The 25,223-nt window shown below is 40.8% G+C and overlaps 1 protein-coding gene across 5 annotated transcripts in view; it reads left to right on the plus strand.

Annotated features, from left to right (window-relative positions):
- The window catches only part of LOC130293522 (suppressor of cytokine signaling 3-like), a 196,566-nt gene that overhangs the window by 131,243 nt on the left and 40,100 nt on the right, over positions 1 to 25,223 (plus strand). Inside the window, exon 1 of one of the 5 annotated variants that reach the window (XM_056542322.1) lies at positions 1,936 to 2,288. The exons of 3 other annotated variants lie outside the window; for them this stretch is intronic. The gene's annotated coding sequence lies outside the window, so the exon portion shown is untranslated. Of the gene's footprint in view, positions 1 to 1,935; positions 2,289 to 3,172; positions 3,186 to 25,223 lie in introns of those variants that run through there. One more of the 5 variants, XM_056542328.1, reaches the window with a different exon arrangement.

Consider the following 25,223-nt stretch of genomic DNA (forward strand, 5'->3'; position numbering starts at 1 on the left):
ATGTCGGGGGGTTATTGTAATAACATATTTACAAAAATGTAAAGGGGTACTCACTTATGTGAATTAGTATTTATTGGTGTGGTTCTCTGTGGCAGCCATTGTTTCTGTGATGCTTTGTCTGTGGGGTGGTGCAGCCCAGAGCCGGGGGCTTGGTCGGGCAGCAGTGGGGCTGCCTGGCCACTAGGTAATTCCCCCTGTGGGTATGGGGTCTCAGAGGCAGTGGTCGCCGCCAGGCGCTACGCCAGTGTCAAGTTAGGGACCCACTCTAATGAGGTGGCCTTGACGTGGTGAGTGGGCTTGTACTGTTTGATCAAAATGTATACTAACAACCTGTTAGTGTTTGAAATTATGCTGAGAAACAAGTAGATCAAAATACAAATGGTAACTTTAAAGGTAAAATTCGAAAGCACCGAAATTCTTTCAGCTATTTAATTTCCTTTGCAATCAATTGGTTAAAGTTGTCACTTTGTGGGGGAAATGTTGGTATTAGCAGTCATGTGAATTATTGTAAGGATGTCTTTATCATTGCCTGCTATCTCACAGAGCGGTAGTCATACGATTATATCTAAATATTCCCCTCAACTGTTGCAAGTTTGATTTCACGGTTTCTAAAGAGCTTTGAGACGCCTGTATACAGAAGCAGGGTTTAGTCTGACGAAAGCAGAAATAGATGCACATTAGTAACATACGGTAAATTGATTTTTTTTTTAGAGTATCCTGGGAACTGTATCACAATCTGTCAATTATTAGCACAGCTGTGTTATGCCCGAGTACACTTTATTTACAATGTGACATCATTCACTGACAAATTTTGAGACATTAAAACTTTGAGACAATTAACATTTTGAGACATCAAAACATTAAAATCGATGAATGAAAATAGAATCTTGAAAGGGTTAAAATATATATTATGCATTTGATGGCCAAAAATCATGCTGAATAAGAGAAATCGCTAATCCACATTTGCCAAAATTGTCACACAGCCACAAGAGCTGACAAGAGGTGTGGGGGGGTTAACTTATGCATACATAAAATAACTTTTCTTAAAGGGACAGCAACCCTAAAGTCTGTCTTATCTCCATATGTTGTGCAGTCTGTTTTTATCAGACAATTCGGGTGGGGGCTGACTGTAGTGTTCTTTAATTGATGACTTACAAAGACTGGGGGGAAAAAATTCTCTACTTAATCTCCAGTGCCGAGAAGCTCCAGAAACAGTTACATACATATTTGTAAGTCATATAGTACTTGCAGCTCTTTCTACAAGCTTCTTTTCTAACACTGCCCGGTTTCAGCTTTAGTGTTGCTTTAACTCCACAAATACCAAACATCAATTGTGCAAAACTACAATGTAAGTACGGCAAGCTGAATGGGTTAACATACACTAAATGCTAATATTTTGTCTTTAATTCTAACCAGGAAGACGTGTAATGTTCTATGAATTTGGAAATAGGAGACGTATTGTCTTCTCTGGCTGCGATGTTAATATTGCGATCCTTGTGATGCTGTCTGCTTTCCCAGTTCTTTGCTATATATCACCCAGTTCCAATAATTATGGTGTTAATAAGATTATTTGGAAAGAGATATAGGGGAGAGAAGAATAAAAAAGCCTCGTGGTAGGGGGTGACTTCCTGTTATCATTTCAGCTTCTGTTTGTAATGACATTTGCACTGCAGGGAAAGAGAATAAAAAAGAGATAGAGCATTACAAGTCCACCCCTTTACCAACATCACCCTCAGCACTTCCAGGAATACTCAGGGAGGGAGGGCTGAGTGGGAACTTGGGGAGGAGGGACTCAGCGAGGCATCAGCCAAGCAAACAGACCCAAACCTTACTCTGACAAATAGCATGCCTGCAACGGAGAAAAAACACACACACCATGAAAAAACAACCCCCTCCCCTTCAAAAAGTAAAGCTTTGAATGTGGTGGAGTCTGACTCCAATGGGAAAATTGCATGAAGAATGCAGAACCAAGAAGACTTTTGCAGACAAGCACATACCCCCCTCCAGCATTATTTATGGATTAATATTTGCATTTACCTCCATTAAAATCCTAAGAACCTGTCCTTCTACCCATGCTGTTGGCTATACATAGATATGTATTAGCCTTCTATTTACCCCCATGCATCATGTTGCAAAATCCTAAGAACCTGTCCTTCTACCCATGCTGTTGGCTACACATAGATATGTATTAGCCTTCTATTTACCACCATGAATCATGTTACATCTGATATTCCAGATAGTCTGTTCAAGTTGCTTGGAAGCAATATAGGGGGACGCTATGCAACAAGGTAAGGTGCATTTATTTTATGTTTATATTGAGCTACTTATGGCCCCTCTCCCCGCACCCTGTAATATGTATGCACAATATGGCACCTCTTTTTGTAAAACTTTACCTCTCCTTCTAGCTATGTTTATGTAGAGAAGGTTTACAGCATGTCAGCTGACCTGTGTGTCACGGCATTATGCATGCATATATGCAAATGTTATTCTTGTTATTCCTGATAATTGACACTTTTAAGATCCCACATCCTCATCTGTTCCGGGAACAAACCTTGTAATGTTTGCATAAATATTTATAATATTTTTCATGAATATTAAGTTGTGAAGGACGATATTGATTGCAGCCCAGCAGCCTGTTCTACGATCACAAGGAGCTGGTACTCAGAGGCATTGCATGAACAGAATACATTACTGTGTTTACCGTAATTAAAACACAGCGCCATAATCCAATCATAAATCAATTGTACTTAGTCTCTTACGTCGGCAAATGAATTGCACATCAGATAAACGATATATTGTGTTTATAGGTTAATGCACATATATTCTTGTATCGCAGTAGCTATTCTGTTGCCATAGCCCACAAATCATTCTAAACTGTATATTACAACACTTGCCACATAAAATTGCAATCTATACATATAGCCACGTTGAATTTTTATATTTTTTTTATTCAGCACTAAGAGTTCAGTCCTATGGAAAGACACACATAACCTATAGCTGTGCCCTATGACAAACTCATCACTCCAACACTGACGGACTCAGCTCTGCTGCATCTGTACTTAGGGCAACATATTCAGTCATATCAACATAAGACTTGCTGAAAATATGTATAAACAGTGAAAATGACTGGAAATTTTCCGCTCACGTTGGACACAGTTCACCCCCCAGAGCTAATAATCTCTCAGGTTCATCTCTAAAATGTTCTCACAGGTTTAGATAATTATACACGTATGGATTGATAATGTGTTTGTGGCATTACAGTGTAGCTTCATTTCTAGCTTCAAATTATTATTTATAGTTATGGCTGTTGAGGCTTTACGCTATAATGTATTATGCAATTTAGCAATTGTAATGTTATGTATGAGGACATCCGTTCTAAACTAGCAGAGGTAGCCTGGCATGTCTCCAGCATAGAACCAGGTGGTAATTCTTTCTTGCTCTATTGAGATGAATGGAAAGTTTGGGAATGCGCATTGAGGATTAGACACCAGCCTGCAAAATACTTACTGGAGGCTTAAAATAGATGCTTGGGCTGTATTCCACACAATGTTTCTGTGTCCCAAGAGGCTTCCTACACTTTCCTTTTGTTACAAGTTCTACAATACAGAAATACCAGACACATATGAGGAGCCTATGACAATAAAGTGGAAAATGTCACTGAGGATGCATAACAATAGACACTGATGTTGTATTCTCCATAGAGATAAGATGGGTCCGTAGGGATCAGTGAACTTGTCACCCATAAAGAAGTATGGTAAAAAAAGAAGGGTCCTGCAGCCAGGTTTGGGATCCCAATTCCTTTAGGAATCATTCACAGGTTGTATTTAAAGGGAGTTCATAGAACAGACATAAAAGTCCTCAAAGTTACAATAGAAGATGTGCTGCAACTGGAGACCCAGTGGTCTAATGGTGGTCTCAACATCCGTGTCAGCCCCACAACTTCACATCAACTATCAAGTGAAACGAATCGTAGTTATAGAAACTTCAGTACATGAACACCCATAGATTTCCTTTATATTCATTTCAATAGGGAGGGGATTGCGCATGCGCACTGACCTCTGTGTTGACCATTGAGGCGGAGGGAGGGTTTATAGGTTTCCATAACTTCAATGAAAAGTGAATAACGTCAATGGAAAGGAATATCCATAACCACCTGAAAGCAAATAATAGATCCCCTATATTCTGTAGATCAGTGAGGTCCTAGACATGACTGAACACATTTTCATAGGAAACTTGAAAATAGTACAATGTTTTAGGTGCAACTGAACATAACCATTTGCTTATAATGGAACATCCACATATAAGTTACTTGTTACTATTAACAGGTATTCCCACATTTTCACATATGGCAAATTGATAATGGACCACTGTTCTCCCGGGGACACATCCTAATAATATGTAAAAAATGGCCACAAGGCTAAACGTTCATATGTGGATTATTTTAGGTTTTCTAAATGGCATGCTCTACCTAGCCAAGGAGCAGCCATAATAAAACATGACATGCCTTTACAAAGCTCAATAGATATGTCGACATACAATACATCTAAATACATTTAGTATTACCTGTTTATAAAAACAATAGCCAGATCAGAGGATTACTATGCAAAATTGTGACATGTTAGCAATATAATTTCATAAAACAGATGGAGGCCCTTTGCAGTAGACACTGGGATTGAGAAGTTGGTGCCTGCTACATATTGGCTTTTTCTTAGACTTTAGGAGCTTTTAGTTTGCTAATATTATTGCATCATATATAACCAGTTGAAGAGACAATGCTTTTAAAGCTATGTAACAGAAAAGAGACCATGTTCTTCTGCATTGGCTGAAAATATGATAGGATCCAATTTAACCAGGCCCCTCCCCAAGCAAGAGAGAATGTGCCTTAAGAGAGTGATGCCCACCATTCTGATAAGAGGGATGGGATTTCATGATTAAATCCACTTTCACAGTTCAGGAAATACTGTCTTAGAGATTCTCTACAATGTTCATGAATATCTCACATATGAGCTTCAGATCTTCAGAAAGGTTAGTACACATAGAGTTAAGGAAAGCTCTACCAAGACTCATTATATTGTCCTGGACAAGTCAAAGATATTTTATAGATAGATAGATAGATGTAGATATTTGTAGACCCCTGACAGCCCCCAACATAGCAGTGAAAATCTACTACAAAACAAATTGTGAGACCTTAACCTTATTAAATTAAACATATAATGTGACGGTATTAAGTTGTTGGTTTAACCTATTGACTCGGTTAACTGACTTGGACATTGTTATTTGCCTGTATTCATTGGATCACACTTGCACATCTCCAGTTCTGAAAGGATTAATACGCTTCCTCCTTCGCGAGGATATAATGCATAATTTCCACCATATCGTTTCCAAGTCAGCTGCTTTTTCACTGTATGGAAAACATTGACATTTCTCCTAGTTATTTCCAAGCGAATGCTGAAGTCAGAAGGTTATACTTTAATCAGGTTTGGAGACTTCTCAGCATCCTGGAAGCTAGCACCCCCTTAAATGTTTCTTTTTCTCCCTTAGTAAATTTATGACAGTATGTCTCTCTCTTTAGTTCCATTGACTGTAACAACCCAAGTCAGGCTGATTGTTGTCCTTTCTTTGAGGAGCATTTAAGGTCCATGAAAGCTCAGTTGGAGCAAGTTACCTTTTTATGGGCTCTTTTATACATTTTTTTGGTCATTTGGGAATTAGTCTATTTGAAAGAAATTGGAAACAGTGCCATAAACATGTAAGGCATCCCAAGATATTATATTTTTGAAATTATTTTTATTTTTTTTGTATAGGACTGTGAAGTACAGTGTTTTGGGTTTTTGTTCTTTTTTTTTCTTAATGGATTCATTGGCCTCACATAAATTGGTAAGCACTTGTAAGCACATGTGAGGCTCAGTCTCAATATTAACTCTGTCTGTAGAGCTGTTTTGGGGATTTACGGTGCAAGTAGATGGGATTGAGGACTGTTTATATACATTCCTCATAAATATAGGCATTTGTCCTGAATGAGATTTGTAGCCTAAAGCTATGGAGATACTCAGGTGTATCTTATCCAAAAGCCATCTGTATGCATATAAACAACCCCTACTACATTTAAAGTTCTCAACTAAGCTCTTCAGACTGGATTTTAATGTTGTAGAAACTGTAGCAAAGTATACATGTGCTCTGTTGCTAAAGTCCAGATTACATAATAAAAATACTATAAAATATTATTAGATTAATATTCTTTCTTATAAAGTATTCCAAAACTAAGATGTTGCCATTGGATTTACCTTGAGGTAGGTTATTTTAGAGTAGGAGCATCCCTACAAAGGATATAGAAGTTGTTCTCCCATCTGAGCTATGGAGTATCATGAGGCCCAAAAGTTCCTCTGCCCTATACAGATTTTGAACTGGGGACCAAAAACTTCAAGTTGCCCTTCTGTTTTGGAACATTCTACCCCTTGCAATAAAACTTAACATCAGCAAGTGTGTGTGTTCTTAATGGTCCATTTATTCACAGACCTGCAGCTTTTCTATTTGTTACTATGGAACCATTTTTATACAATAGAAGCTGGTATTTTAGACTCTTTTGTGCTAAATTGGGGAAATACAGTTTCACAATAGGAAACTCACTTGTGGAAGAATCAGCAAGTCTCTTTAATAATATCCACAACATGTAACAAGCAAAATATCAATTCATTATATCATGTGTGTAAGTAAATACTTTGATGGTCAGATTTAGTTTTCTTTAGTATTTAATTTAATTTAATCATTTTACTACTTGGATTACTAAAATGGACAAAAAGCCAGTCTAGTTATAATAAACATAAATATAATACTAAAGAATGTGTTAGGACTTGGGAGTAGCATGTGATCACTTTAATTAAGCAGTACAATTGGTTGGCATTTTGGTCAGTATTTAGCTAAAACCAGGAGTGGGTCCAAAACACAAAAAAGGTGCAAATATCTTCATTATAGTTTTTCTCTGTGTTGGTTTAGCTCAAGGGTTGTGGATAAAATACTGAATAATGTACTATGTGTAAACCCAGTCTATGGGTGGTGCTGTGAGATGTCAATACTAAATAACTGTATAATTATTATAAATGAAGTGTATATAGTGTATTTTATTTAACATGCACGTGTCTCTACATACTACTAAGTCCAGATACAATTGGATTGTAACATTTACCTCTATGTCTCCAATTTGCATGGTTGATCCATAGGACGGCAAAGGCCACCATGAGGCAAAATTCTAATCTTCCTAATTTTAGAGAAAGATTACTTATAATAATATCACCCTTAAAAGTATATCCAGGCCCCCTTTGAATTCTCTTAAAGAGTTCAAGTAATGACATGTTCCTAAGGTAGAGAGGAGGCCTAACCTGATTCCCAGTGGGCTGGCCTTTCTGGGTAACAGTACGCCACGTTACAGGTTCCCAGTAGCCCACCCAAGCTAGCATGTAAGATCCTGACACTAGAATGCAGAAACCATGATACACACACAGGATGTGCTTCTACTTGCTAACACTAGGATGCTCCGTGGGTACTGTGCTCTCTATTAACAGTGTGTAAAGCAGAGATCTAAAAAAAATACCTTGCCTACCAATTACTTCTGTAGGTCACAGGCTGAACAGGCCTTTGCTCTATGAGAGGCCATCTGTGTCCTGGTGTAGGGGATTTGATGATGTCATATCCCATCACATTCACCAGACTTGAGCAATGTGGGAGTGGGGAGAAGATAATTGATTAATTATTTATTTTTTTTTTTTTTAAGAATACCCTTACCCTACTAAGGTGGGTACGCATGTACCTAATCTGAGGGACTTGCTACCAAGCTATCAACCTTATATGTGGGCACCAAGTACCTATTAACCTTATATGGGGGACCTACTTAATACGTGGAGTTTTCCTAAATACCTTATACTAGGGGTCTATCTATTTACTTATATAGTTGGTATACCTAACTAATATGGATGGTCTACCTATTATAAAGCGTTTACCTAACCACCTTCTTATAGGTGGATATTGGTGTAAAAAGGACAATGTTAAGGGTGAGGGGTGACCTACTCACCTAATAAGAATTGACTTGCCTACCTACACAGGGCCGGATCATCATTGGCGCTCATGGAGCGCCTGCTCCGGACCTCGAGCCCACAGGGGGCCCCCATCACATTCAGGACATCCCTGTGTCCTGAAAAATCTTTTCAGGACACAAGGATGCCCCGATTTCCTCTCTGCAGCCCCGCGTTAACTTTAAAAATGCAGGGGCCGCCGGGAGGTAGCACACGCAGGGACGTCACTGACGTCCCGTGCGTGCGCCCATCGGAGAAAAGCGCAGCGTAGCAGAGTATCGAGGAGGACGCGTGCGCATGGTAAGTTACCAGCGGCACGTCATCTTCAGTGTTCCGACCTCCGCTCCTCTCCGGTCCCGGCACCTACTACTATTGCCCATAGGCCATAGCAGTAGATCATGACCGGGGTCCCCGGACCGGAGAAGCGGTGGTCGGAACACTGAAGTGGGGCAGTAAACAGCCATACAGCCTCCAGCAATACACTGTATATGGCTGAAGGCTGTATGTCTGTGGGGGAACTGTACTGCACCTAATGTGGGGAACTATATTGCACCTAATTTGGGGAACTATACTGCACCTAATGTGGGGAACTATACTGCACCTAATGTGGGGGAACTATACTGCACCTAATGTGGGGGAACTGTACTGCACCTAATGTGGGGGAACTGTACTGCACCTAATGTGGGGGAACTATACTGCACCTAATGTGGGGAACTGTACTGCACCTAATGTGGGGGAACTGTACTGCACCTAATGTGGGGGAACTATACTGCACCTAATGTGGGGGAACTATACTGCACCTAATGTGGGGAACTGTACTGCACCTAATGTAGGGGAACTGTACTGCACCTAATGTGGGAGAACTGTACTGCACCTAATGTGGGGGAACTATACTGCACCTAATGTGGGGAACTTTACTGCACCTAATGTGGGGGAACTGTGCTGCACCTAATGTGGGGGAACTGTACTGTACCTAATGTGGGGGAACTGTACTGTACCTCATGTAGGGGAACTGTACTGCACCTAATGTGGGGGAACTATACTGCACCTAATGTGGGGGAACTGTCGGGGGGAGGCCCCATGATAAGGAAGTGCTCCGTCTTCCAGGCAGCCTTAATCTGGCCCGGTATCTACCTAATGGGGGGCCTATCTATTATATGGAGGGAGGTCTACCAGTCCACTAAATGTTTAATCTACCTACCTATTGTTTGGAGACACTAAGGACTACAACTGTATAGATGCATAAAGGGGCAACATTACTGTATGGGGACACAAAAAGGACTCTGCTAATGTCTGCCATTTAATTGTATAGGGGCATTATTAGTGTTGGTGTGCACTATTACTGCATGGGACACCAAACAGGGGCATTATTACTATTTGGGGCAGTAAAGATAAAAAGTTTAAGAAAAAGGTGGGGTAAACACTGAAAATGTAAGGAGCCTGAGTTGTTTGTCCAGCAAATACTGCAGAGACAAGTTACGGCTGGAAGGATAGGATAACATTTTACAAAATTCACTGCAGAGCATAGTGCACTAGTGTTATTTTCTGCAATATGGAGTGGGAAATAATAGAGAATATAAACTGATTTGTGGGATTTGGGTGCTAAGCAACCTTTTAATCCCAGTAAGGCCCTGGTAGAAAGTTTTATGGTATTACTGCTATTACAGTAAATTATCTCCTTCTTTGTTGGTGTAAAAACCTTCTTTCTTCTTAAACAAGAACTCCACCAGTTTAACACTTATACCCTATTCACAGGTATGCTTTAAACCATTTCTGAGCAATATTTGCAGTGTGGTAGGGAGTGCAAATATTGAAGCAGAATAGGAGAACACCTGTAAGAAAACTGTGGAATAACTGGGACTTGTGGTCTTATGCCAGTCATGGCTCCTGTCAAATTGGTCATACTTGAACAAGGATTTCCATAGGGTTATCTTATACTCTATGGGCTTGCACAGTAATGGGGGATGTAAAACCTGGAACATGTCAGTCCTCAGATTTGCACAAATCTCAGGAGAGATTTCTATGGGATTAAAGGAGTACTTCACGGAATATTATTTTTTTTTTAAATCAACTGGTGTCAGAAAGTTAAAGGGGTACTCCGGTGGAAAACCTTTCTTTTGTAATCAACTGGTGCCAAAAAGTTAAACAGATTAATCCTTCCAGTTAGAGATGAGCGAACCTTTGGAAAATTTGATTCGGCCTATTCGCCGCAATTTCAATAAAAATTTGTTTTGGGTCGAATTTATTTGCGTCAAATCTATATTAAAAATGTCTATTTCTAGCCTACAGAGAGCCTCAATAGGGGTGTAGAATACTTTACTTTGTTCTAACACACATATGGAGTGTGCTGGGGTAGTGAAATAATATTGTTATCCAGAATGACATGCAGATTACAGGCATCGCTATTAGAATCACTGCCGCAGAGAGGCACAATAACAGAGCCTGGAGGTGTCATCAGTATGAGGAGACCATACAGTGGCTGAATGACACAGCGTGGAGGTGTTGGCAGCATTAGGATACCATATAGTGTCTGAATGGCACCGCCTGGAGTTGGCTGAATTATGAGGAGACCATATAGTGTCTGAATGGCACAGCCTGGAGTTGGCTGAAGCATGAAGAGAGACCATTTATTGTCTGAATGGCACAGCCTGGAGTTGGCTGAAGCATGACGAGACCATATAGTGGCTAAATGGCACAGACTGGAGGTGGCTGAAGCATGAAGAGAGACCATATTGTGTCTGAATGGCACAGCCTGGAGTTGGCTGAAGCCTAAGGAGACCATACAGTGGCTAATTGGCACAGCCTGGAGTTGGCTGAATCATGAGTATACCATATAGTAGCTGAATGGCACAGCCTGGAGTTGGCTGAAGCATGAGGAGACCATATAGTGTCTGATTGGCACAGCCTAGAGTTGGCTGAAGCATGAGGATACTATATAGTGGCTGAATGGCACAACCTGGAGTTGGCTGAAGCATGAGGATACCATATAGTGGCTGAATGGCACAGCCTGGAGGTGGCTGAAGCATGAGAAGAGACCATGTAGTGGCTGAATGGCACAGCGTGGTGTTGGCTGAATCATGAGTATACCATGTAGTGGCTGAATGGAACAGCCTGGAGTTGGCTGGATCATGAGTTTACCATATAGTGGCTGAATGGCACAGCCTGGAGTTGGCTGAAGCATGAGGAGACCATATAGTGTTTGAATGGCACAGACTGGAGTTGGCTGAAGCATGAGGATACCATATAGTGTCTCAATGGCACAGCTTGGAAGTGGCTGAAGCATGAGGATACCATATAGTGGCTGAATGGCACAGCCTGGAGGTGGCTGAAGCGTGAGAAGAGAACATGTAGTGGCTGAATGGCACAGCTTGGAGGTGGCTGAAGCATGAGAGGAGACCATGTAGTGGCTGAATGGCACAGCCTGGAGTTGGCTGGATCATGAGTATACCATATAGTGGCTGAATGGCAGAGCCTTGAGTTGGCTGAATCATGAGGAGACCATATAGTGTTTGAATGGCACAGCCTGGAGTTGGCTGAAGCATGAGGATACCATTTAGTGTCTCAATGGCACAGCTTGGAAGTGGCTGAAGCATGAGGATACCATATAGTGGCTGAATTGCACAGCCTGGAGTTGGCTGAAGCATGAGGATACAATATAGTGGCTGAATGGCACAGCCTAGAGTTGGCTAAAGCATGAGGATACCACATAGTGTCTGAATGGCACAGCCTGTAGTTGGCTGAAGTATAAGGATACCATATAGTGTCTGAATGGCACAGCTTGGAGGTGGCTGAGGCATGAGGAGACCATATAATGGCTGAATGAGACAGCCTGGGGTGGCAGCAGCAGCATCAGGAGTCCTGAAAGTGACCCTAATGCAGAGGAATTTCTGAAACTGGGGACCAGCACCTTAATTATGTTTTGCAGTATCCATGGCAGCACAATAAGTGAGCCTGGAGATGGTAGCCTCAGAATGAGGAGATCATATAGTAGCACAATTAGAGAGCCTGGAGGTGGCAGCATCAGCATGAGGAGACCATATCGTGGCACAATGACATAGCCTGGAGTTGGTAGCATCAGCATGAGGAGACCATATGATGGCACAATGACAGAGCGTGGAGGTGGTAGTATTAGCACGAGGATACCATCGAGCAGCAGAATGAAAGAGCCTGGAGGTGGTAGCATTAGGAGACCATAGAGCAGCACAATGACAGAGGCTGGAGGTGGCATCAGCAGCTTGAGGGCCATGCCAACTGAGGGTTGAGTCTGAGGAACCCACCGACTGTTGACTGTGGAGGTTGGATGTCACTTGGGATAAGGTGGATAACCGAGTGAACCGATAAATCACGGCTGCTGGGTTGCTGGTCGCGACACTACTGCTAGCTGACCTCTCGCTGCGACTCCGGCTGGCACAAACACCTACTCTGCTGCGACCTCTGCCTGCGCTTGATGAATTTAGGCTTCTGCCACTCCTCTGTGCATGTCCTGGCACTACTCTTCCTGACATACTTATTGCGTATATTAGGGGAGTACAATACGCTTCACTACGCTTAAACAGTATTTGTCTAGAGCAGCAACAGGTGTGTACTATTGGCTGTCCTTTCACAGTATTTAGGCCCTTGACAGATTAAAAGATACAAAATAGTGCACCACTTAGATGTAGGTATGTGGTATGCACTTATGAGGGCAGAAAAATATGCTACAGTACGCTTCAAATTTTTTTTTTTAGTAAAAAAAACAGCCGGTGATTACTTTTCCCTGGCCTTTCACATTATCTAGGCCCTTGAGTATTTACCAGGAACAAAATAGTACACTACTTAGATGTAGGTATGTGGTATGCACTTATGAGGCCAGAAAAATGCGCTACAGTACACTTAACAAAGTATCTGAGTACAACACCAGCCGTTACAGTACGCTACAGTACGCTTAAAACATTTTATTTTAGTACAACACACAACACCATTGAGTACTTTTGCCTGGACTTTCACAGTATCTAGGCCCTTGACAGATTAACCCCTTAATAACGAAGGACGTTAATGTACATCCTGGTGATGTGGTACTTAACGCACAAGGACGTACATTTGTGTCCTAAGCATAACCGCGGGCACCGGGCATCCGATGCCCGGATCATGCGCGGCAGGTCCCGGCTGTTGATCGCAGCCAGGGACCCGCCGGTAATGGCGAACACCCGCAATCCCGCGGATGTCCACCATTAACCCCTCAGATGCCGTGATCAATACAGATCACAGCATCTGCAGCATTGCGGACACTAAAATGGACGATCGGATCGATCGCATCCGATCATCCTGCATGGCAGCCGGAGGTCCCCTCACCTGCCTCCGCTGTCTTCCAGGAGTATTCTGCTCTGATCTGCCTTCCCGCTGATCAGTGCTGTGTCCTGTACATAGCACTGAACAGGATTAGCAATCGAATGATTGCTATAAATAGTCCCCTATGGGGACTATTAAAGTGCAAAAATAAAAGTAAAAAAAGTTAAAAAATAAAGTAAAAAAAATGTGAAAACCCCCCTCTCCCAATAAAAACGTAAATTGTCCCATTTTCCCTATTTCACCCCCAAAAAGTGTTAAAAAAAAATGTTATATACATATTTGGTATTGCCGCGTGCGTAAATATCTGCACTATTAAAATAAAATGTTAATGATACCGTACGGTGAACGCCGTGAACGTAAAAAAAAAAAGTCCAAAATAGCTGCTTTTTTATAACATTTTATTCCCCAAAAAATTAATAAAAAATGTATTAAACGTTTAATATAAGCAAACATGGTGTCAATAAAAAGTACAGATCACAGCGCAAAAAATTAGCCCTCATACAGCTGCTAATACGGAAAAATGAAAAAGTTATAGGTCTTCAAAATAGGGGGATTTTAAATGCACTAATTTGGTTAAAAAGTTTGTGATTTTTTTAAAGCGCAACAGTAATAGAAAAGTATGTTATTATGGGTATCATTTTAATCGTATTGACCCAAAGAATAAATAACATATGTCATTTTTACTGTAAATTGTACGGCGTGGAAATGAAACCTTCCAAAATTTGCAAAATTGCGGTTTTCTTTTTAATTTCCCCACACAAATAGTATTTTTTTGGTTGCGCCATACATTTTATGGTAAAGTGAGTGATGGCAAAAAAACAAGCCCTCATACTAGTCTGTGGATGAAAATATAAAAGAGTTATGATTTTTTGAAGGCGAGGAGGAAAAAACATAAAAATAAAATTGTCTGCGTCCTTAAGGCCCAAATGGGCTGCGTCCTTAAGGGGTTAACAGGTACAAAACAGTACACTACTTAGATGTATTTATGTGGTATGCACTTATGAGGGCAGAAAAATTTGCTACTGTACGCTTCAAAAATTATTTGAGTAAAAATCCAGCTGGTGATTACTTTTTGCTGTCCTTTCACAGTATTTAATCCCTTGACAGATTAACAGATACAAAATAGTACACCACTTAGATGTAGGTATGTGCTATGCACTTATGAGGGCAGAAAAATGTGCTACAATACGCTTAAAACATTTTTAGTAAAAAAAAACAGCCAGTGATTACTTTTCCCTGGCCTTTCACATTATCTAGGCCCTTGAGTGTTTACCAGGTACAAAATAGTACACTACTTAAATGTAGGTATGTGGTATGCACTTATGAGGGCAGAAAAATGCGCTACAGTACACTTAAAAAAGTAGAACACCAGCCATTGAGTACTTTTGCCAGGACTTTCACAGTATCTAGGCCCTTGACAGATTAACAGGTACAAAAGAGTACATTACTTAGATGTACGTATGTGGTATGCACTTATGAGGGCAGAAAAATGTGCTACTGTACGCTTCAAAAATTATTTGAGTAAAACACCAGCCGGTGATTACTTTTAGCTGTCTTTTCACAGTATGTAGGCCCTTGTCAGATTAACAGGTACACGATAGTACACCACTTAGATGTAGGTATGTGTTATGCACTTATGAGAGCAGAAAAATGCGCTACTGTACGCTTCAAAAATTATTTGAGTAAAAATCCAGCTGGTGATTACTTTTGGCTGTCCTTTCACAGTATTTAGGCCCTTGACAGATTAACAGGTACAAAAAACAAAATAGTACACCACTTAGATGTAGGTATGTGGTATGAACTTATGAAGTCAGAAAAATGCGCCACAGTACACTAAAAAAAAATTGCCCACAACACCAGCAGTACATAACAATGCTGCAGCACACAGTCACTGCGTACTAAACCCAGTATTGCAAAAAGACTCTCTCTCTCAAATACTATTAGGAATGGACTGCTTGGTGTGGATTAAACCGTCTACAGACTAGTATAACCAGTAGACCAATTGTTGTGGAACAAAGACACAGATTTGCCCTAAAAAAGTTTGCCACCGGAGTACCCCTTTTAACAGATTTGTAAATTACTCCTATTTAAAAATCTTAATCCTTCCAGTATTTATCAGCAATTGTATGCTCCTGAGGAATTTATTTTCTGTTTTACCATAGTGCTCTCTGCTGACACCTCTGTCCATGTCAGGAACTGTCCCTGCTCCGGACAGTTCCTGACATGGACAGAGGTGTCAGCATAGAGCACTGTGTTCAAGCAGAAAAGAAATTAAAAAAGAAATGAACTTCATGAGGAGCATACAGCAGCTGATAAGTACTGGATAGATTAACATGTGTAAATAGAAGTAATTTACAAATCTGTTTAACTTGCTTGTAGACACTGCAGGATCTCACTCTTATACAGTGTAATGTGCTATCACTTGTTTTCTTGGCGACTATGGTCCCAGCTGCCTTGAGATCATTGACAAGACCCTCCTGTGTAGTTCTGTCCTTATTCCTAACCGCTGTCATGATCATCGAAGCATGTAAGATCTTGCATGGAGCCCCCGACTGAGGGACATTGACAATTATTTTGTATTTCTTCCATTTTCTAATAATCACACCAACTATTGTAACCTTCTCACCAAGCTGCTTTTGGCCTTGTGTAGGTCTACAATCTAGACCCTGAGATCCTTGGACAGCTTTGGTCTTGGCCATGGGGGAGATGTAGGAATCTGATTGATTGACTGCTTTATTGCTTCTGTGGACAGGTGTCTTCTATACAGGTAACAAGCTGAGATTAGCAGCACTCGCTTTAAAGGAGATCTGTAGTGCTCTGAACTTTATCCCCTATCTGAAGGATAGGGGATAAGTTTTAGATTGCAGGGGGTCCGAGCGCTGGGGCCGTGGCAATGTACAGGAAAGGGGGCGTTCCGTCCCCGCATGACGTGGCAGCCACCACACCCCTCCATGAATCCCATAGAGATGCATGGAGGGGCGTGCCGGCTGCCGCGTCATGCAGGGACGGAACACCCCCTTTCCTGTACATTGCCGCAGCTCCGTACAGGAGATCGCAGGGGGGCCCAACGCTCGGACCCCCCGCAATCTAAAACTTATCCCCTATCCTTCGGCTAGGGGATAAAGTTCAGAGCACTACAGATTTCCTTTAAGAGAGTGCTCCTAATCTCAGCTCATCACCTGTATAAAAAGAAAGCTGGGAGCTAGAAATCTTACTGACTGATCAAATACTTATTTCAGGTATAAAAAATGCAAACCAGTTTTTTACTTATTTAAAATTTGCTTTTCTGGATTTTATTCAGTCTCTCATTGTTCAAATAAACCTACAAATAAAATTATAGATTTATTTTTTTGTCACTGGGCAAATGTACAAAATCAGCAGGGGATCAAATCGTTTTTTTTCCTTCACTGTAACATCCACATGAATGCCAGGACCCCTGGTTTCACAGCAGTAAACTGCCCATGTCACCATACTTTCTGCACCAGCTTGTCTTCTTCCCACAATTTATCTTGGTGCCATGTTTTTTCTCAGGTAAGTGATGTAAACACACCAGCCTGTTACATAATGTATATAAAATGTGATTTATCATACCGGGCCATCTTTTTCCATTGCTCCTTTTCTTGCTCAAGTGCCCTTTGGGTAGTAGTTGGCTTAGGAGCCCCAATTGGTCTCCAAATATGCCAAACCATATGATGCAATGCCCTATGTAACAACTTCTATCATAAACATAATAATATTTATAAGCAATTAGTGCTATAAAAACTCTTCTTCAGGATATTCTTATGGCTAGCCTTCATTCCTTTTACACATAAATTTACTTTTGGCACCCATTACCTTTTTGCTAGTTCATCAGTTGTTCTTCCTAGGACCACCTTAGGTAAGTACCATTCACTGCATATCAGAAATTTCATTTTGGAGATGATTTGACCCAGTCAACTAGCCATCACAATTTAATCCCTGCCAAAGTAGCTCTGGTTCTTATATTTGCTTATTTTTATGTTTCCATTACATCACCTATCAATAGTTTTACTGTCATGGTTCATGTTTGAAAACAGTTATTAGATCCCCCATCAGCTGTCTAAATTAAAAAAAAATATATAAGATAAATAATTTTTCTGGGTACTGAAGTCTACCTATTCCATGTATTACTCTGGTTGCCCACGTTGGACCCTTATTCTTGTGCACACAATTTTGCAATAGTGAATTGTAGTGCAAAGTTTTTATCATGTGCATTTATTCTCCTTTTATCTAATCATCTAATCATATTTATGGACATTTATCAACGGGTTTAGTCAGGTTTTCTTTACTATAATTGTCGCAAAATTGTCGCAACTGCGACTACACGCTTTTTCGTGCGACATTTTGACTGGAAAGCGAGAAAAGCAAGTTTTCCTAAAATTTACTGTGTAGTAATAATTTTAAAATGGTCTACGGGTAGTCAGGTATTTATTAACTGCGACAGTCGCAACTGCGCAAAAAAAAGTCGCAACAGCGTTAAAAATTGACTAAATTTACTCCAGCTCAAACATGGAGCAGAAAAAGCTACTATCAAAGTAAAAAAGGAAAAATTGCTTACGTGAAAGAAAATTATCAACAGGCTGAAACCAGTTGATAAATACGTCGCACATAAGCAAAAAAAAAGTAAGGAAAAAATTACTAAAAAAAGGAATACATAAGCAAACATTGATAAATGTCCCTCATTTTCCTTGACAACTAGTGTTGAGCAGCATAGGCCATATTCGAATTCGCGATATTTCGCGAATATATGAACGAATATTCTTCATATATTCGCTAAATTGGCATATTCGTAATATTCGCGTTATATTTTCGCATGTGAAAAAATTTGCATAAACGAAAATTCACATGTGCGAAAATTTGTATATGCGAATATTTATATAAGCGAAAATTCGCATATGGGAAAATTAGCATATGCAAATTTTCCCATATGCGAAAATTCGTACGCCAGTCTCACACAGTAGTATTAGAGCCTTCTTTAGACCACACAAGCTGGAAGCAGAGAGGGATCATCACTGGAAAAAAAAAAAAAAAACAATATTCGTAATTACGAATATGTAGTGCTATATTCGCATTGCGTATATTCGCGAGCAACACTATTGACAGCAGAGGCCTGACACTTTTTGCTAGCATCAAGTTTACTATCAACTGAAATAACTGTCTTTTTCCATGTTAGTAACACCCATTGCTTTCCCAAGTCATAAGTAACCTTGACATGGATTCTCCCTTCCCATGTGCATTACTTTACATTTATGAGTGTTATATCTCACCTGCCCAGTCTCAGCCCAAGCCTCCGTATATTGTTCTCTTTTACACAGTTTAGAATCATCTACAAAATTTAGACTTTTACTATGTAATCCCTCTACAAGGTCATTAATAATTATATGGATGGACATTTATCAAACGGTTTACCCGTTTTTTTTTTTGTGTAAATTTGTCGCAAGAAAGTCGCAATTGCGACACCGTGGTTTTTTTGTGCGACATTTTACCAAGAAAGCGAGAAGAGCAGTTTTTGTTTTCCTGGGTAATTTACGCTGTTTTGAAAATCTGACTTGACATAGTCAAACATTTATTAACCGCGACTTTCGCATAAAAGTCTCAATGGCTTGAAAACCCTGCTAAATTTACTCCAGGTCAAGCTAGGCTTACAAACCTGTACATTTTACTCATTTTCAGAGAATCTGTTAGCAAACAAACGGATAGCAATATTTTGGTATAGTTTGATACTTTTCCAACTAGTCTAGCTGTGTAATCTTTTGGGTAATTTCTAACTAAAATGGACAAATTTCTAACTAAATTGGACAAATTTTAAATGTGGTGTGCAAAATCTTGAAAAAAATCCCATGCTGGCGAATAAAGACTAGAGAGAATTTCTTGATTTTGGGTTCTTTAATGAACAAGAACGTTCACCACCGTCATCGGGACTTTGCTTTCACTGCCGCGATCAGGGTGGGGAGCGGAAGGTGTAGACTGCGGATTTATAACCGGAGCCATCAAAGGCCATCGGCCATGGTGGTTAACCCCCCCGTCAGAGATTTATGTGAAGCACAGATTAATTCAATAGGTGTATTACAGCAAATCATGGCTGCCTAAGCATGGTGGGAGTTGTACTTCGGCAACCTCTGACCCTTCCAACTTTGCAAAACTACAGCATGCATTCCAGCATGCTGTAGCAGGCAGAGCATGCTGGGAGATAGATTTTTGCAACAGCTGGAGGCACACTACTTGGGAAACACTGTTTGATTCTTAAAGGGGTTGTGCACTGCCCTAATTTTCGGAGCTCCACTCACAGCATCTGGAAGTTCATTACTCCGAACGCTGTGTGAGGGCTTCCGTGTTCGCGGCCGCCGGGCGTGACGTCTCGCCCGCCCCCTCGTGACGTCGCGCCCCCTTCCCATAGACTTTCGTTGAGGGGGCGGGCAAGACGTCACGAGGGGGCGGGTGAGACGTCGCGAGGGGCCGGGCGGACGGAAGCCCGCACACAGCATTCGGAGTAATGAACTTCCGGATGCTGTGAGCGGAGCTCCGAAAGTCAGGGCAGTGCACAACCCCTTTAACTCTGTGTTTCCAAAACCGGGTGCCTCTAGCTGTAGCAATACTATATCTCCCAGCATGCACTAAAAGACCATGCATGCTGGGAGATTTAGTTTTGCAACAGCTGGAGGCTCCCGGTTTGGGAAACACAAAGACAAGTTTCAAACTTTCATGGGTTAAGCAACCAGGGTGCCTTCACCTGTTGCCTTACTCCAACCCCCGCATTCATGGACAGCTAAAGGGCAAGCTGGGAGTTGTTGCAGGATGCCTCCTGCTGTTGCATAACTACAACTTTAAGCATTTCCTTCTGCTGTCAGTTTACAGTTGGAAAACATGCATCTGCCAGCATAACCAGACAGCCAAAGGCTGCATGGACATGCTGGCAGTTGTAGTTTTGCAACAGCTGGAGTCTGCCAGGTTGGGAAACACTGGGTGAGCCACTTGGCCAGTGTCTGCCAACCCAGGTGGCTTCAGCCGTTGAAAAAAGCCAACTGCCAGCATGTCTAGAGAGCCTTTGGCTGACATTGGCTTGCTTAGAGGGGGCAAAGCAGGACCAAATCGGATTTAGCAAACATATTTTGGGAAAAATGGTCCGGTATTACCTCTTTCAGTACCATGATATCAGGATGTCAAATGAGGTCCACTGTGGTAAGAAGAAGCATGTCAAATTAACCTTTAATTAAAACTATGAAAAGTTTACAAATTAATCTTTAATAGAAAATACCTCGTCCACAAGAATCTCAATTTCAGGGTCGGTGAATTTTTTTTTTCCACAGAAACCAAATGTCGCTTGTGAGGAACAACTGTATCCCCACAGTTTGAATCCTCTTGAGAGGGAGGAACAAGTAAGGTTTGAGAGTGGTGTGAGGTAGCAATAGCTGCTGACATATTGCTGAGAATCTCCTCTGCAGGAGTAGGCTGAGAAAGATGTTTTTTTTTCCTTGCCGTTTTCCCCCCAACTCCTGACATGTTATGATTCTTTAAAAAGCTTCAAAACTAAAAGGGAAGGGCAAAGAGTCAGTTGACACAATTTTACCCGATATACTCAAACACCGGATAATAAATATCCTGCAGAGAGCACGAAATGACCTTTTCCAATGGGTAGAAATTTTCTGACTAAAAAAATCGCTATACTGTGCGACAATCCTGAATTCGCTTACGTGCGACAAATTTACAAAACCCGTGCCACAAGATAATAAATTTGTCGCACGTATGCGAAAAACAGGTAAAAAAAAAACAGAGGAAAAATTTACATATGTAGCAGAGGTTTAATAAATGCCCCTCATTATCCCTTTAGGACCAGTTCTATTTTGGTCTTAAAGAGGACCTGTGGCCAATCCCCAAAACATGAGATTATAATTAAATATCTTAGGAAGCCCAGATCACCTTTTTACAATTTCTTGATACACCCTCCTTTTCCAGAGATATGAGGGTTTATAGTTTGTATAATTTAGAGGATTAGTCAGATGGGCGTGAACTTTATTCTAATGATGGGAGTAAATTCAGGTGATAGGCAGGATTATACAGCCAGGAGTGTGAATATTGTACACTGAGGGGCCTGTATGTTTAATACACACCCCTGACTGTAGAATTCCATCCATCACCTGAATTTACTCCAATCAATTAAATTAAGGGGTTATTCTAGGATTTTTTTTTCTTCAGTCTTTGAGCTTGTGATGTCAAGTAAAAATACTGTGTAACATGCTTCTTACCTCCATGTGATGCTCTGTCTCTTTTTCATGCACACCTGGTTCTGTAGTGCAAATCTTTTTATTTTAACATTGTCTCTTACCTTTCCCATCCTTCCTTGCCGCCAGTGACAATATGTCATAAGTCACATGGTCTCCAGGATCCAAAAAGAAAAAGAAACACGCAAAACAGCGCACACCCATAGATATCAAAAGAGTACTTTTATTAATACATGAATCAAAGAGACAGACAAGATTGTTTTAAAAACATTTAAAACAGGCCTAAAGCAGCCAAAGCACAAAAACGGGGTGAGCTCCCTCAACAAAGGGATCCCCACCCAGGGCACATGTCTAATACATTACATCAATATCGTCCCTATGTCATACAAATAAACTACCGCATGACACAAAATTCATCACAACAGCCCATATACAACCTGTATTCTCATGTAGCAAGTAGTGAAGTGACACAGGACGGTAAATGGAGGTGTTACCAGGCAAGTGCCCCCCTAAAGACCCCACGCGTTCCGTTGCCCGTCGGCAACTTCCTCAGGGGTGTTGTGCTTCTATTTCCCTACATCTGTCTTATATACACTCCATAATCAATTTAATTACAAAGGTCTGTTTGACCAGAAGGAGATACCTGTGAGTCTCTGTGGTTTCATGTCCGAACTCTACTTCCGGGTCTCCTACCCGGGCGCTGTCGCTCGCTTGAACTTCCGGGTCGTGCCCATAGCTCCACATATCCACCACTCCATAATCCAAACTTCCGGATCACACCCACAACTCTAAAACGTCATCCACACATGCGCACTCCATACTACAAAATTCATTACTTGCGCTTGCGCAGTGCGCTCCAGATTACACTTAGTCATTCATTCATTCTTGGGCTACGTCCTGACAATCCCCTATGTGTAACATTTGTAGCTGTGCGCTTTACTATGGTCACAAATTAATTCATCTATAGTCTTTCAAATAGTGGTTCCCCAGTACTATGTGTTTCAATAAACCAATATTATGAACAAAAAATACATATATATAGAAAATTTTTATAGACAATTTAAGATCAATAAATAATGATAATAAAATTATACTACTGAAAAAATGGTTAAATAGCAATATATATATAATTCATATCCCCAAATAAATTCGTACACCATTCCCTATATGAATTCATGATAATACATCCAAGTGATTATAACTCCCAGTGAGTATAAATTATAAATTAACGTAAATACAAAATCACATAAATTACACATAGTGTTACAAAGGCTATAAAGGTAATAATAATATAGTGTTAAAATATAAAAAATATATATATATAATAAAAAATAAAAAATAATAAAAAATATATAAATAATAATAAATATCAACTAAAGCAGTTTATATTATAATCATAGGTAATTCTTATGCCATTATTATTATGTATCATCAATAGGAACCATTTGTTTGTTATTTCAAGTGTTTACCATACTCAATACAGGCGTAACCATAGTGACAAGTACGCACTAAGGAGCCCATAAAATGGGGCCCAGTATTGCTGTATAACCCCGATGAGATACCTATTTTCTCCCACATAATGTAATAGAGTACATGATTAGGCAAAGGGGAACGCACCCCAACATATCTCGATAAGAACCACAACATACATAGACCCACATTATTTCATCATATCATACCACATGTACACATAATTCACACAGTACCACACAGTTATTCTTCATCCTCTACCTATTAGACCACAGGTATCTCCTTCAAACTCAGTATATTGTCATGTAACTATATTTTGTTGAACAGACTAGTTGTTTATAACCAATTAATCAAAGACTAGTGTCATATGTATGTACAGTATACATAGTGCGGCCAAATATAACCCCCACCAGCTCGCCCCACCCCAACATATTTCTGGTGATTCTTGCTCTGGAGGGCAAAAACATTTCCAAAAGCCTATTGTCCATTATCTCCCGTTTCACCCATCAATATGAGCACATTCTGAGTTGTTCCCAGACATAGCGTTTCTTAGTGTTACCCATCAATATGAACACATTCCCCATATCTTCTACACATAACATATCCTAGGGAGTCCAAGTCTCCTCCGTGGCCAGGATCGTATTCTCATAGGGTCGAATGTCCTCTGATAGCATTTAGATGTCCTCATCACTCCAGTTATTTCACACTCTCCAATCTTTATCTGCCTCAATATATGGATGTTATATGAACAGGTAATCTAGAATATCAATGTAATATATATTGTTAGAATTTGGAAAATATGTACCAGCAGTTCCGAATATCCTCCTTAGTCCTAATCTCTGGGGATCTAGTATTGTAATTCCTGGGGCGCATAAATCAGTTCGTAAGCGTGAAATCAGAATCTGGTGTGCACCATAATCTACATATACTGTATACTAATCTCAATAGTAAGGTGGGATAGTTGTGCGTGTCCCCCATCCCAAAACCACCCAGCGTGAATAAATGATACCTAACTACCCATCCCTCAATTCCTAATAATGTCGTGGTGTGCCAACTAAATCTATTATGAAGATTGGAAGCTGTAGGTGTGCGCCCAGACACACTAATAGTGCATCCCAGCGCCCACCCACTTCCCCCAATACAGTGTATTATGTGAATAAAACTGTGTACCCGTGTAGGTAGTGTGTTGATATGTGCAACCCAATACAATAATCCCTATGTGCTGAATATTGAGTATACTACCCCCCCCCCCCCCCAAACCACACTAACCTCTATGGTTACAACCACCCTCATCCACTCGTGCCTCGCAGTGCCACCATCACCATAGACCCACCACTAAAGTCAATATATTTGCTTATAATTACAGGCCCATCACCAGATCCATCCCATATATGTGTCCCCAGATAGAGTCAGGGAATCCCAAAATAAGACTCAAGGAGGAAAGGTACCAACATAGATTAAATAAAAGTAGATTAGATTGGATTGGAGTGGAAGAGATTAGGATAGGATTAGAATGAATTGGAAAGAACACTTACCCCAAGAAGCCTGTGAACAGGAGTTCTTCATTAAGACCTCGTGGTGTCTCTGTCCCCAAGTCATAGATCCACTTTGACTCCGCCTGTAGAAGCTTCCTTGTCACTGAACCACCCCTAATGTTAGTAGCTACTTTTTCAAGGCCAACCACTCGTAGCCCAATAGATTTTCCTGCATGATACTTCAAAAAATGCCCTGCAACAGAAGTAAGGGGTTTGTACAGTGTTGTTTGTACTGACGTCTGGCCAGGGCTATGGTCGAGAGGTGTTTTTGCACCCTCTTCCGCAGCTGCTGGCCAGTCTGACCCACATAGGTCTTTCCGCATGGGCAGATCAATGCATATATTACCTGGGTGGTCTTGCAGTTGATGTAATCTCTCAGGGGAAAGTCTTGTCCGTTAGTCCGATTGACGAACTTCTCCGTGGGTGTCATGTGTTGACACACACTACAGCTTCCACATGGGAAGGAACCCTTCAGTTTTCTTCCTCTCCCCAGGCTTCTTGTCGGTCTCTGGAAATGACTCTTTGTGAGTATATCTTTTAGGTTAGGAGCTCTCTTCGCTACCACCAGAGGTGACTTGGGAATAATC

The sequence above is a fragment of the Hyla sarda genome, chromosome 10 (assembly GCF_029499605.1).
Source record: "Hyla sarda isolate aHylSar1 chromosome 10, aHylSar1.hap1, whole genome shotgun sequence".
NCBI lineage: Eukaryota > Metazoa > Chordata > Amphibia > Anura > Hylidae > Hyla > Hyla sarda.